We start from the raw sequence: 15,676 nt of genomic DNA, 5'->3' as shown, positions 1-15,676 counted from the left end.
CCGTACCCTTTTATGTAATGATGTTTACTTTGAATTTATATTAGTTCACACAAACACTCCATCCATGCTTTTGTTCCGGCCCTCCCGTCCAGTTCAAGAACCCATTGTGGCCCTCGAGTCAAAAAGTTTGCCCACCCCTGCCCTAGAAGGTCACAGGGATGGGGGTGGGGGTGGGGGGGGGCGTGTCATCTTGGAAGGACAGCGCAATGATTTGCCACTTTTATAGTTCCATATTTAAAAGGCCACTTTGTGGTTGTTTTGATAAATTCTACTGACTCATCAATTTAAGAGCTGAGTTTTTCGTGATCGGGAGAAACCTCAAAGAACAGCAATTCTGCCTTGGTCAGGCATACAGGACAGAAAGCCATGACATAGTTAGATGACTTTAAAACATTTATAATGTTACACTAAATTAATGAAAAGATCAATAAAGCCATTTGAACAGAATAGTCCGGGCATGCTCATTTTAAACTGCTGTTGAGAGTTCCACTCTTTGAGTGAGAGTTTAGAATTCATACCTTGGGGATGCAGTTTTGCTTTGTGAAGACTTATTATAGCTTTATTGACCAAAGTGGAATTGTCTCCGGCTACTTAGGGGATGGGTAGAGATGAAATGATAGTGGGGCCTTTTTTTAAATTTTTGTTTGTGAAAAGCAGTGGTTTCTGAGTGTTTTAAAATACGTAGTACCCTTCAGAGGCATATTTGGTAAATAGAGCTGAAGTTAACACACAGGAAAGTTTGTCTTCCATAGTGAAAGTCCATGCCCTCTCTGCACTGCAAAAACATGTCCTGGAGGCAGAGTTTGAGTTCAAATCTTCATGTTTACTGCCTGTTTTGTTGTTTGCTTTTCCCCCACAGTCATCAGCTGGTGACTGAGGGCTCCCTGCCTGGATTAGTCTGTCAGGTGTTCTTTAAGCACCACCTGTGTGCTAGGTGTTGTGATAAGCACCACCTGTGTGCTAGGTGTTGTGATAAGCACCACCTGTGTGCTAGGTGTTGTGATAAGCACCACCTGTGTGCTAGGTGTTGTGATAAGCACCACCTGTGTGCTAGGTGTTGTGATCAGCACCACCTGTGTGCTAGGTGTTGCGAGTTATGCTGGAGGCAAGGAAGCCTCTTGTTTTCTGCCTTTGCCAGGCCCAGCTGGCTTCTGCTCTGTGCGGTGGGGACCTAGGTGGCCTTTGGTTTGGGGAGTGGGAGATGTTAAGAGCCATCCTTCCTTCTGCACAGCCGGGCGTGGCTCAGTGGTTGAGCATGGACCCATGGGCCAGGAGGTCACAGTTTGATTCCCTGTCGGGGGCGCATGCCCCAGTTTCGGGCTCCATCCCCAGTGGGGGGCGTGCAGGAGGTAGCCGATCAATGATTCTCTCTCATCATTGCTGTTTCTATCTCTCCCTCTCCCTTCCTCTCTGAAATCAATAAAAATATATTTTCAAAAAAAGAGCCAGTCTTCCCAACCTTCCTTTTAAAAGTCAGGCGGTGCTAGGTACTTAACGTTATCAGAATTAATCCTCACTGTAGTTGTCTGAAGTAGGTAGCATTATCTGCATTTTAAAGATAAGGTGAAATTGAGCAATTAGCTTCAGGCAACCAGCAAGAAGGAGCGAGTGGGGATTCAGTTCCCAGGGCCATAGCCTGCCTCTTGCCATTAGAATCACAGACGTGGTCAGGTTACCAGATTTTCACGGAAATAATGTTAATAGGCTAGAGGTCTTTGCCCAGCATAGTGCCACTGAGATGATCAGGGGCATGCCAAGTAGAAGGTGCTGTTTAAATATGAGGGGTGTCAGCACTTCCTTTTTTTCTCATGCTTACCTTCTCTCCTCCTTCCCACTGGGAGGGCTGGGGTGCTCACAGGAGGAGCTGGTCTTATGCTTTGCACAGGCTTCCTTGGATGATGTCTGCAAATGTCAGCTTCAGAATAGGAGTAAGGTCCACCAGGCTTTTACATGACAATGATTTTCACATGATCTTTGTATTGTTTAAGAAATGGCATCTTACGCCCTAGCCGGTTTGGCTCAGTGGATGGAGCGACGGCCTGTGGACTGAAGGGTCTCAGGTTCGATTCCGGTCAAGGGCATGTACCTTGGTTGCGGGCACATTGCTAGTAGGGGGTGTGCAGGAGGCAGCTGACCGATGTTTCTCTCTCATTGATGTTTCTCTCTATCCCTCTCCTTTCCTCTCTATAAAAAATCAATAAAATATATTAAAGAAGAAATGGCATGTTAAGAGAAGTCAAAATGAAAATAAACATTGAGCTACTGCTCTACCTACCCACTGTCTGGGTGTCATTTTCTAATTATTTTTCCATCCAGTGGCTTTTTTCCATCACCTTTTTGCATAGCTTTTATAGTGTGACTGCTATTTGAATTCTTTCTTTAGTGCCTTCAATACTATTTTTCTCAGTAGCTTGGAGGTCTTGATATCTTTCATGTTTAATGACCGCAGTATTTTATTGAGTAGATGTGTGTTCCATGTGTTAATTTGCTGTTGCTGAAACACTTTTTTTTATTACTAAAGAAATTTTACAATAAGTGTCTTGGGGTATATGCACATACTAGTACATATCTTATTCCTTGTATTGGAGTCCACATTGTTTTTAATTATTGTTCTTTGTCGTGTGCTTGCTATCTCATAAAAGGAAAGGGGCCTGATTTTCAATGGGGGAACCTCTGACACATTGTTTTTTTTAAGGCATTTCCCTGTTTAGCTGAGAGATTGCAGTTTTTGCTCAGGTTAGAACCTGGGCTCATGATCACTGGACCGAAACAGTGGCTTTTTCTTCCTGAACTTAAAATACCTATTGGAATGGGCTTCTTTGGGGGAAGGGGACAGCAGTAGAAGTATGTTCGTTCTGTACCACTCCTGGTCTGCCTGGAACCCCCCCTTGCCTCCCCTCCCCGCACGCCAAGATGCATGAATGCTAAGGGATGCCTCGTGGGAGTGCAGTGGGCCGGACTCTCCTGGGATTTGTGCAGTTGGTTGTGGCAGTGGGAGGCGGGTACCTGTGCCCAGCTGCTCTCCTGGGGCAGTGAATCCCTGTTTAACAGGAGTTGCCTGCTTTGGTCTTGCTTATTTGAACTACGAGGTAGCATTCCTGAAGGTTGGACATCTAAAGTCAAGTGGTAGGTTTACCAATATAAAGTGCTGGTTGTAATGGGCGGGTGCCGTTCGGAAAACGTCACCAGATATGTGCACTTTTCTGGTCGTGTGTTGCCCTGAAAGCATTTACAGAAGAGCATTTACAGGTACGAGCTCTAAAGCCTGAGCTTTAGGACAGCGGGGCGGAGGGGGGGGGGGGCAGGTGTGTGGGGGACAAGTTCCCGGGTGTCTTGGGTCCTGCCAGTTGTGCCAATATCCTCAGGCCTGGGTGTGGTTGGGGATCCTCCCCACAGACCCCTTTGCTGTTCCCCCAAACCTGCCATGGCAGCAGCACAGTGGTTTGGGCAGCCCCAATCTTTAACCCCCTTCAGGAGAGTCCTGTGTCCTTGGAGAGTGCCTTGCATTTGTGAGTGAGCTCTGGCATTTGGTCTTTTGTCCCAGGGCCCAGCCCTCCCCAACTCTTTCCTCCCTCCCCTTGGCTGCCTGCTGGCAGACCTCCTCTTCTGTTAGGAGGGTCCAGGGTTTACCCCAGGGGAGTGGCCTGTGACAAAACCATGCAGCAGGCCCAAATGACAATACCCTGAAGTGTGAGGGGCCTGGCATCCAAGAGGTAGGTGTTAGATATTTGTTGACCATTTTACAAAGATGGTGTAGGGCTGTCAGTGGGTAGTGAGTGGAAGCATGAGTTATGACCGTCCGGGACATCCTGGAGCGGGCTGGGCTTCTCGAATTTTTCTGTTGCACAAAGGGACCAGTTCCTGCCTGCCCCAGAGCCTGGAGGTGTAGCAGCCTTGCCCGCCTGTGCGGATTTTCTCATCAATCTCCAGTTTTATCTTTAAAAGTCATGCCTCATTGCTTCTCCGCCTTTTGGCTACGATCAAGTGTAGTATCTGTTCTTATGAGTTTAAAAGTCATGCCTGTTTTGCATTCTTTTCCATGAAACATTTTAATTTATTTTAATACAAATATGCTATTTTAAAGTACTCTTCCTGGAAAACATCCCCTTCCCTGTCCCTCCAGCTGTCCCTGAGCTCCCCCAGTTTGGGGAGCATGGAACTGCCAAGCATAAAACTTAGAAATCACACCTGTAATAAATCCTAAAATAGAAAAGATACCCCCCCCTCGACCCCCCCCCCCACTCCCCCCACCCAATATCTTTTTATTTAAAGCTCCAGGACTCTGAGGGCTTCGTGGATATTGAAATCCCTGGGAACATTTTTTTTAATGCAGACTATCTAGTACCTTCATTTTGTTCTCCATTAGCATTTGACTTTAAATGGAAAGTGAAGAAAAAAACAGAAGTGCATTTAAACATCATTGTTTATTTTGAATCCTCTCTCTTTTCTCCTTTGACAGTGGGTCCCAGGCATTTTTCTTTTTTTACTTGGGGAGTTTTTTAAATCAAAGTCGTTGAAGCCAATGGGACTTCACTGAGCCTTTCCCAGCCAGGGCCTCTGACATAGACTCCCCTTTACCCGACTTAACAACAACAAGCTTCCTGCGTTCCCACACTCACAGCTTTAAAAACTCCCCGAAAAGAGCATCTGGCTGTGCAGTGACCTTCATCGCGCCGAGTGGGTCCTCTTCCCTGGGACCGAGGGAGCACGCCCTCTTAGGGAGTGTGCACATTCACTTGGGCACAATGCCAGGAGCCACGTGGTACGTGCAGCCTGCACGGCCCCCGCCCCAGGGATTGTTCTGCACGGTTTCCTCGAGCAGGGCACAAGTGTGTCAAGAGGCTCCCTGTCTAAAGGCCTCAGGGCTGGGCTGTGCAGTGAAGGTCCTCCCCCCTCATCCCTGTGCAGATCTGCTCAGCACCTGTCTGCACTGAGCACAGGGACCCTCTCCTCTGGAAGATGGGGGCCTCACTGTCCCCCAGCCTTTAAAACGTAATTTTTCAATTACAGTTGGCGAACAATATTATGTTAGTTTCAGGTGTACATGCTAGTGGTTAGACATTTCTATACCTTACGAAGTGATCCCCCCCTTGTAAGTCTAGTACCCATCTAGCACCATACTGAGTTATTATAATACTAGAGGCCCAGTGCACGGGTAGGGGTGGGGAGGGGGGGCGGCTCAGCCCAGCCTGCACCCTGTCGCAGTCTGGGACCGCTGGCTCCTAACCGCTTGCCTGCCTGATCGCCCCTAACCACTCTGCCTGCCTGCCTGATTGCCCCTAACCGCCTCTGCCTCAGCCCCCACCACTGCCACCGTGGCTTTGTCCAGAAGGAGTACCGGATGACCCAGTCTAATTAGCATATTACCCTTCTATTAGTATAGATTATGGATTATACTCCCTGTGCTGTGCTTTACATGCCTGTGACTCTTTTATCCGTGAATCTACTGCGAGTCCTCCTCCCGTCTGGCTCTGTCCTGAGCTGTGTAGATGTGGCTGCTCTCGCCGCCCCTAGAAGTCTTCCTGACCATCCGCCCCACAGCTGGGTCAGGTGCCCTTCTGGACTCTTCCCCGTTCACATCCATCACACCACAGTGCAATTGTTTAAGGATCGTCTGGCTCCCCCTACCCCGTCTGACGCATTCCTAGTCGGATCCCTCAGCATGGTGCCCAGCACAGACTGGTACTATTACAGTCTTTTTGATACCTTTTAATGATAGCCATGGACTTAGGGGCTCTGCTTCACAGAATGCTGCCAGTCATGGTTTGGAAGCCATCAGAGCTTTATGCAAATGTTCTCATGCCTTTATGGGAGGAATGCCTTTTCCTGGGCCTTGAAATAGGCAAAGGCTATTTGATGATCAGTCTCTCAGAATCCAGAGAAATCTCCACACTGGCTTCGCGTTTCCTGTCTGCTGCCCTTTCTGGAAGAGGAAATTACCCAGCACTCCCCAAGCGGTAGGCTCCCTTCCCTCTCGGGGCCTCTGCCGAAGCCTGGCTCCGTGGCCACTCCTCAGATAGCTCTCCTAAGCCCTGTATGCTCAGACCCGTCTGTACGTTTCTCCCCACTTATATTTTCTCTTTAAAAAATGACAGTGATTATTTTTCTTCTGCCTTTTTTTTTTTTACTTTGGTAAAATGTGCATGACATAAAATTTACCATGTTAAACTCTTTTTAAGTTGTACAATTCAGTGGCCTGAAGTAGAGTCATACTGTTGTGGAACCATCACCACCATCCATCTCTAGAACTTTCCTAAATTGAAACTCTGTGCCCATTAAACACTTAACTCCCCATTCCTCTCCGCCCCGCCCCCCCCTCCCCCCCCCAGCCCCTGATAATCACTACTCCACTTCCTATCTCTATGAATCTGACTATTCTAGGTACCTCCTATAAGTTGTATTGGAATCATACTCTATTTGTCCTTTTGTGCCTGACTTATTTCATTTAGCATAATGTTGTCAGCGTTCATTTGTGTGGTAACATACCAGAATTTCATTCTTTTTTTTAAAGCTGAGTAATCACCTATTGTATGTATGCATACACCACATTTTGTTTATCCATTTATCATCCATGGACATTTGGGCTGTTTTCACCTTTTGGTTATTGTGAAAAATGCTGCTATAAACATTGGTATAAAATATCTTTTTGAACCCCTGCTTTCAATACTTTTAGGCATCGAGTTAAAAGTGGAGTTACTGGATTATGTAGTAATTCTATGCTTAATTTTTTGTTCGGCAGTGGCTGCTGCCCTGTTTTACATCCCTGCCAACAGTTCACAAAGGTTCTAATTTCTCCACATCCTCACCAATGCTCATTTTCTGTTTTATTGAGAATAGCCATCCTAATGAGTGTGAAGTGGTGTGTCATTGTAGTTTTGATCTGTATTTCCCTAATGATGAGTGAGGTTGAACATCTTTGGGTGTGCTTATTGGCTATCTGTGTAACATTGGAGGAATGTCTTAAGTCTTTTGCTCATCTTTCAATTGGTATTGTTACTGAGCTGTAGTTCTTTATTATTCTGGATATTAATTCCTTATCAGATGCATGATTTGCAGATATTTTCTCTCATTCTCTAGTTTACCTTTTTTTTCACTCTCTTGATAGTGTCTTTCGATGCACAAAAGTTTTTAATTTTGGTGAAGTCCAATTTATCTGTTTTTTCTATTGTTGCCTGTGTCATTGGTGTCATATCCAACAAATCGTTGCAAAATTCAATGTCATGAAATTTTCTTTCTATATTTTCTTCTAAGAGTTTTATGATTTTAGCTCTTACATTTAGGTCTTTGATACATCTTGAGTTTTTTCATAGATGCTGTTGAGTAAGGATCCAACTTTATTTGCATGTGGAGATAGTTTCTCCCGCATGGTCTGTTGAAAAGACTGTCCTTTCCTTATTGAGTAGTTTTGGCACCCTTGTCAAAAGTCATTGACCATATGTATGAAGGTTTGTTTCTGGGCACTCTATTCCATTGCATTGGTCTAGGTCAGCAGTCGCCAACCTTTCGGACCTCTCGGACCACTGGTTGGTGACCGCTGGTCTAGATGTTTGTGTTTAGGACCATACTATTTGGATTACTGTATCGTTGTAGTAAGTATTAAAATTAGTAAATGTGAGTCCTCCAACACGATTCTTCTTTTTCAAGATTGTTTTGGTTCTTCAGAGACCCTTGAGCTTCCACAAGAATATTAGGAAGGGCTGTCCTATTTCTGCAACAACAAAAAAAAGTGTTGCTTGGATTTATAGGGATTGCATTTCTTTGGGTAGTGCCATATTAACAATATGAAGTCTCCCAACCCATGAATAGGTGGTATCTTCCTGATTACAGTTGATTCTTGAACAACCCAGGTTTGAACTGCATGAATCCACTTGAATTCCCCCTTTTTTCCATCGACCCGCACAGTTTAAACCTGCGGTGTTCAACAGTCTACCACAGTATTTAGCTTTGGTGGAAGGATAATTCTGGCCTCATAGAATGAATTAAGAAATATTCTCTCCTCTTCAATGTTTTTGAAAGAGTTTGAAAAGAATTGGTATTAATTCTTTTTTAACTGTCAAATAGAATTTACCACTGAAGCCATCTGGTCCCGGGAAGGTTTTTGAATACTGATTCAAATCCTTACCAGTTAGAAGTCTATTCAGATTTCTTACTCTTTATGTTTCAGTCTTAGAAGGTTGTATGTTTCTCAGAATTTGTTTATTTCACTTAGATAACCCAATTTATTGGCATATAGTTGCTCATAGTCACTCGCTTGTCATCCTTTTTATTTCTGTAAAGTTGGTAGTACTGTCCCTGCTTTATTTCAGTAATTTGGATTTTTTAAATTAATTAATATAGCCAGAGTTATTTAGTTTTTTATTGGGTAAATTTAGTTTGTTGGTTTGAGATCTTCCTTCTTTTTTAAATAAGTGTTTGCAGCTATAAATTTCCCTCTTAGCATTGCTTTCTCTGCATATCATATGTTTTGGTGCATTTTGTTTTTGTTTTCATTGGTTGGAAAGTATTTGCTAATTCCCTTTGTTATTTCTTCTTTGACCCATTCATTGTTTAAGAGTGTGTTTAATTTCCATGTTTGTGAAATTTTCAGATTTCTTTCTGTTACTGATTCCTAGTTTTTATTCCATTGTGATTGGAACAGACAGTTTATGTGATTTCAATAATTTTAAATTAATACTGACTTGTTTTGTGGCCTAATATATGATCTGTTTGGGGGAAGTTTTCCATGTGCTCCTGAGAAAAATGTATATTCAGTTGTTGGGTGGAGTGTATATATCGGGTAGTTTTGGTTGCTTTATTGTGTTGTTCATTTTCTCTATTTCCTTACTGATCTTCTGTATGGTTGTTCTGTTACTGAAAGTGGGGTATCGAAGTCTCCAAATATTGTTGTAGAAACACCTATTTCACTTTTTATTCTCTTAGTGTTCGCTGCATGTGTTTTGGAGCTCTGATGTTTGGTGCATATATATTTATAATTGTATTATCTTCTTGGTGCATTGACCCTTTTATCGATATAAAGGAGGGTCTTGCCTTCAATTTGTAAACAATGCGACATCTGTGAAGGCCAGTGAAGCGAAGCACAATGAAATGAGGTGGGCCTGTGCTTTGTCTGGTACTAGTGTAGTCACTCCATCTCTCAGAGTTACTATTGCTGTTGAATGTTTTTCCACCTTTTCACTTTCAACCTACTTGCATTAGTAGATCTAAAGTCTCTTGTAGAGAACATACAGTTGAATCCCATTTGTTTTTTCTAATTCATTTTTACAATCTATGTTTTCTGATTGTAGACTTTAATCTATTTGCATTTAAATGGTTATTAATAGGGAAGATCTTAACTTTTGCCACTTTGTTTTGGTTTTGTATGTCTTAAAGCTTTTTTTGACCCTTCTTTGCTCCATTATTGCCTATATTTGTGCAGTGTTGACTTCTCTGTAGTAACATGTTTTGGTTCATTATTATTTATTTACTAGAGGCTGGTGCACAAAATTTGTGCACTTGGGTGGTGGTGGGGGTGGTCCCTCAGCCAGGCCTGTGCCCTCTAGCAGTCTGGGAGCCCTCGGGGGGATGTCCGTCAGTCAAACATTCTTAGCACTGCCGCAGAGGTGGGAGAGGCTCCCGCCACCGCCGCTGTGCTTGCCAGCTGTGAGCACAGCTTCTGGCTGAGCAACGCTCCCGCTGTGGGAGTGCACTGACCACCAGGGGGCAGCTCCTGCATTGAGTGTCTGCCACCTGGTGGTCAGTATGCATCATAGTGACCGACCGTTTGTTCCGCCCTTCGGTCAATTTGCATATTGCCCTTTTATTATATAGGATTTTGTGTGTTCTCTAGATGTGTTTTCTGTTGTTTCAATGCAATTATATACACTGAGTGGCCAGATTATTATGACCACCTGACATTTGTAGGCAAATTAGCTATAATTTCATGCTCAAGTTGCTAGAGGGCCAGACCATTATAAATAGGGAAGCAGATTGTTTACCACGACAGTAGAGGTGATTTTTTTCTGAAGATATGGGTAAACAACACGATTTAACAGCCTTTGAACGGGGGAGAAATACACACACACATATATATATATATATATATATATATATATATATACACACATACACACTGAGTGGCCAGATTATTATGACCACCCACCAGTACTTCGTTTGGCCACCTTTTGCCTTCAATACTGTGGCAGTTCTTCTTGGCATTGACTCCGTGAGATATTGAAAGGTGATGCAAGGAATCTGACACCATGCCTGATGAATAGCACTGTCCAGTTCTGTGAGATTTGATGGTTGTGGAACCAGCTGCCTGTTGGCTCTTTTAACTTTGTCCCACAAATGCTCAATTGGTTTGAGATCTGGTGATTGTGGGGGCCACCTAAGCAAGGTAAAGTCTCCCTCGTGTTCTTGAAACCACTCCTGCACAATACGAGCGCCGTGGCATGGCACATTGTCTTGTTGGAAGAAGCCATCTCCATTGGGATATGCCATCAACATGATAGGATGAACCTGATCAGCAATGATACGTAGGTATGTTGTGCTATTCAGACGTTGTTCCACATGAATTAAAGGGCCCAAATCATGTCAGGAAAACATGCCCCAAACCGTAACACTGCCCCCACCAGCTTGAAGGGTTGTACTCATGCATGTGGGGTGCATGCTTTCATGCTGTTTCCGCCAAATTCTCACTCTGCCACCTGCATGATGCAACTGGAAACATGGTTCATCGGACCACATGACTTTTTTCCAGTGCTCGACTGTCCAATCCTTGTGTTCCTGTGAGAATTGGAGACGCTTTATCTTGGTAACTGCAGACAGCAAAGGTGTTCGAACAGGCCTTCGGCTTCCATATCCCATATGATGCAGTGTATGGCTAATTTGCCTACAAACGTCAGGTGGTCATAATAATCTGGCCACTCTGTGTGTGTGTGTGTGTGTGTGTGTGTGTGTGTTTGTGTGTGTGTATCCCCTGTTCAAAGGCTGTTAAATCGCGTTGTTTACCCATACCTTCAGAAAAAAAAATCACTTCTGTCGTGGTAAACAACCTGCTTCCCTATTTATAATGGTCTGGCCCTCTAGCTACTTGAGCATGAAATTATAGCTAATTTGCCTACAAACGTCAGGTGGTCATAATAATCTGGCTACTCAGTGTATAACTATCTAAAATTAAAACAGTTTTATTTTAATGATACCAATTTAACTTTAATGGCATAAAAAGAACTCCTATATAGCTCTGTCCTCCACTTTGTTATTGATGTCACAGATTACGTCTTTGTGCATAGATTCATAAGTATTTTTTTTTATTCCGTAGAAAATAAAAACAGAGTGGAAAGGAAAGAGGTTTTAGAGGGAGCTATGGTAGGAATGTAGGGTTTTACTACTTTAGTTTGATAGGAAGCCAGCGGGGAGCAGGGGAGGAGCAGTGTAACTCCGAAGGCTCCCACCTGCTACATGGAGGCAGGCCTGGAGAGCGTGCTCAGGGAAGCACGTGACCCTGTGCCTGCCGTTGTGCTCAGTTTAGACAAGAGGGACCAGTTGCCATCATGGTAAGAAGCTGCATTCTGCATGTGATTTGAAGTAGTTAGTAAGCCACTGGTGTACTTTTATATTATTATAAGCAAACTAGAGTCCCTGTGCACGAAATTGGTACACTCAGTGGGGGTCCCTCAGCCCGGCCTGTGCCCTCTCACAGTCTGGGAGCCCTCGGGAGATGTCTGACTGCCGCAGAGGCGGGAGAGGCTCCCACCACCGCTTCTGCGCTCGCCAGCCGTGAGCCCGGCTGCTGGCTGAGCGGCACTCCCCCTGTGGGAGTGCACTGACCACCAGGGGGGAAGCTCCTATGTTGAGCATCTGCTACCAGTGGTTGGTGCCCGTTGTAGCCACTGGTCGTTCCACTGTTTGGTCGATTTGCATATTCGTCTTTTATTATATAGGATTTGAATAGTGGGATAAACAAGACATTTAATTATTATAATACGTTTAAATTTTTACAAATATTTAAATTAAATTCATGTAACATCAGGTTAACCTTTTTAAAAAAATTTATTTCAGCCCTAGCTGGTTTGGCTCAGTGGCTAGAGCATCAGCCTGCGGACTGAAGGGTCCCGGGTTTGGTTCCGGTCAAGGGCACATGTCTGGGTTGAGGGCTCGAACCCCAGAAGGGGGTGTGCAGGAGGCAGACAATCAGTGGTTCCCTCTCATCATTGATGTTTCTATATCTATCTCCCTCTCCCTTCCTCTCTGAAATCAATTAAAAAAATATATTTAAAAAAAATTATTTCAGAGAGGAAGGGAGAGGGAGAGAGAGACACACACATTGAGGGTGAGAGAATCATTGATTGGCTGCCTCCTGCACGCTCCCCACTGAGCATTGAGCCCCCAACCCGGGCATGTGCCCCAACTGTGAGACTCGAACTGTGAGACCTCTTGGTTCATAGGTTTATACGCTCAACCACTGAGCCACACCAGCGGGGCTCAAATTAGCCATTTTAAAGTGAAAAATTCAGTGGCATTTAGTACATTCATGTTGTATAGCTATTAGTTCTGTCTAGTCCAAAACATTTCATTACTGTGCAGGAGAGATTTTTCCTCAATCTCTTGCCTGCCTATGAGCTGGCCCCTGGCCGGAATGGAGGTTGCTTTCCCCAAAACCCCCTTAGAGACTGTCTGAATGTAATTGCTAACATAAATCGGCACCCTCCCTTGCCTCCTGGTATGTGCTGCTTCCTGGAATAGGCCGCTGTCCTAACCTGGTGAAGCACGTCAAGTAATTCCCCGTATCTGGTAGCATTCATGTTAGTGCCTGTGACTGTGCCACCCGCCTCACCCCCCTACCCTGGCCCCCATATAATTCTTTGGTGCCTGCCAAGCTGTAGGGAGATAGGCTTGGTCTTGCAGCTGCCCAAGACACGCCTCCTGTGTAAGTTTTCCTTCATAAGATCTGTTAATGACCAGACTGTAATAGCCAGCTGTTTTTCTTCGGCCTTTCCTGCCCTTCTCTTACGGAGGTAGATTTTCAGGAGGTAAATGTTTAGTTTCCAGGCTTTTCCCTGGGTCTGTGTGTCCTAACAATGACCTTAGAAGCAAACCCTGTACCTATTAAGCAGTTGCCCCTTGCTTTTTCTTCCTTCAACCCCTGACAACCACTGATATGCTTTGGCCTCTGGATTCACCTATTCTGCTAAATGGAATCACACAATGTGTGACCTTCTGCATCTGCCTTCAATTAGTGTAACGTTTTCCAGGTTTATCTCCATGGTAGTATGAGTCTCATTCCATTGTACATTGTATATACCACAGATTTTTATTCCTATAGTTTTGCCCTTCCCAAAATGTCATCTAGGCGGATCAGATACTATGTAACCTTTTTCACTTGGCATAATGCATTTGAGATTTATCCATATTATTGGGTCTGTCAGTAACTATTTTTATTGCTGCGTAGTATTCGTGGTGTGGATGTACCACAGTTTGTTTATCCGTTCCCTAGTTGATGTGAGTTGGTTCTAGGTTTGCAAAAAAACTAATTCCAAATTTTGTGTGAACATAAGTTTTCTTTCGCTTGGGTAAGTACCTAGGTGTGGGATCAATGGATCATGTGGGAAGGGTATGTTTCTCTTTATAAGAAACTGCCAAGTTGTTTTCCAGAGTGGCCCTAGCAGTTTATGAGAGTGCCAGTTGTTCCACATCCTTGTGAGCACTTGGTATTGTCATGCATTTTTAAGCCATGTGATAGGTAGGTAGTTGTCTCTCATTACAATTTTAATTTGCATTTCCGTAATGACTATGGATGTTGAACATCTTTTCCTGTGCTTATGTGCCATGTGTGTCTTTGGTGAAGTGTCTGCTCACATATTTTGCCCATTTTTAAATTGTGTTATTTGCTTTTATTATTGATTTTGAGAGTTCTCTATATATTCTGGGTATGGATTCCTTATCAGATAAATGATATGCAATTTCCAGTTGGTTGGGTTTTTTTGTCATTCTCTTAACTGTGTTTTGAAGAGCAGATATTCTTAATTTTGATTGTCTATACATTGTAAAAGTCTGTATTATGCTTCTGGTAACCCAAGGTTACAAAGATTTCCTTTTATTTCTTCTTGAGGTTTTATAATTTTAGATTTTATATTTTAGTTTGATCCATTTTTAGTTAGTTTTTTGGTTTTTTTGGTAAATGGTGCAAGGTATATAGGCTTCTTATGGACCAACCAATTGACTCATAAGCGATTTAAGGAAATGCCAGGGTTTATGGTAGGAGCGTATGTGGAACAATCCCCTTTGCCGTGGGTTGAACAAATGCTTTCCTCTGTGTAAAAGGTCTTTCCCAGTTGCAAGATAGTTCACCCTGCAAATTCTGCCATCCTTGCTCCCAAAGCTTTAAAAAACAATAAGGAAAATGAGAAGGTGTGCATAAATTTCCTTTATGCTGTTCCTTAGGGCTTAAAGTGGAACTTGTTTCCAGGTGAAATTATATACAGTGGTGTTCCTGGAATAAGAAGCATTTCCTAAAGCTTTATCAAAATCAGCTCTTGAATCAATTGACCTTAAAGAGAATCCCAGGGGTTTTTTTCCTTCAAAAATTAAATAGATGATAAATATGTTCCTCCTGGCTAGGAAGTGGTATTTTTTAATCAGGAAGCATGGATTTAAATATCATTGAGATATGGAAAAAGCCTTGATTTTTTTTTTAATCCTCACCTGAGAATATGTTTAATATTAACTTTTTTCTTTTTAGAAAGAGGGGAAGGGAGATAAGGAGAGAGAGGGAGAGAAGGAAGGAGGGAGGGAAGGAGAGGGAGGGACAGACAGAGACAGAGAGAGAAAAGAGAGAAAGAGAGAGAAAGAGAAACATAGATGTGATAGAGAAACATTGATCAGTTGCCTCCTGTATGTGCCTAGACTGGGGATTGAACCTGCCACCTAGGTATGTGCCTTGACCAGGAATTGAGCCCACAACATTTTGGTGTATGCGATGATGCTCCAACCATCTGAACCATTCAGCCAGGGTGAAAAAGCCTTTAAAAGTTATACTTAGTTTTAAAATATAAAATTTTGCCCTGGCTAGTGTGGCTCAGTTGGTTGGGCATGGTCCAGTACACCAAAAGGTTGCTTGTTCCATTTCTGGTCAGGGCATGTGCCCTGGTTTCGGGCTGGATCCCAGATTGGGGGCATGCAATCAATACTATGCTCTCACATAGATGTTTCTTTCTCTCTCCCTCTCCCTGCCTCTCTAAAAATGAATAAAGTAGAAAATTTTAAGTTAATGGTACATTAATTATATTCAGAGGCAAATACTTGATTGAAAAGCAGCTGGCACTTGGAGGCATCTTTTTCTAGCTTACTAGTTTTTTCAGTGAATTTTCATTGAGGCTCAGGCTGGCAGAGGTTAGAAAGGGGACCTCGAGGCATTGCTCTATGTAACTTAAGGAATACTGGAAAGACCTACCGAAGGAGAATGAGGCAGTGACTGGGCAGGACTTATTTGTATTGGCATAGCTTTGTTGGGATGGAACAAAGCTGGGTTCCAGCCAGTTGTGGTTCTGCCAACAGCTTTGTCCCCTGACTTTCTCTTAAATTCTGGGTTTGGAATCCAGATACCTGGCTCGATGTGTGGTTCTCTCGTCATTAAAACTGAATTCTGGACACATGAGGTGGTGTATCTACACCTGCCTCAGGTGAAGGGGTTGGGTTC

At 43.6% G+C, this 15,676-nt stretch overlaps 1 protein-coding gene and 1 pseudogene across 4 annotated transcripts in view; both read left to right on the top strand.

Annotated features, from left to right (window-relative positions):
* The window catches only part of CDCA7L (cell division cycle associated 7 like), a 93,793-nt gene that overhangs the window by 64,013 nt on the left and 14,104 nt on the right, over positions 1 to 15,676 (top strand). The window lies entirely within an intron of this gene.
* On the top strand, positions 3,955 to 4,071 carry LOC139017151 (U2 spliceosomal RNA; annotated as a pseudogene).

Source organism: Myotis yumanensis, unplaced genomic scaffold (assembly GCF_028538775.1).
Source record: "Myotis yumanensis isolate MYYU_CA2020_CCGP unplaced genomic scaffold, mMyoYum1.0.hap1 SCAF_9, whole genome shotgun sequence".
Taxonomy (NCBI): Eukaryota; Metazoa; Chordata; class Mammalia; order Chiroptera; family Vespertilionidae; genus Myotis; species Myotis yumanensis.
The sequence above is the reverse complement of the archived record's forward strand: the minus strand, read 5'-3'. Positions and strand labels throughout refer to the sequence as shown.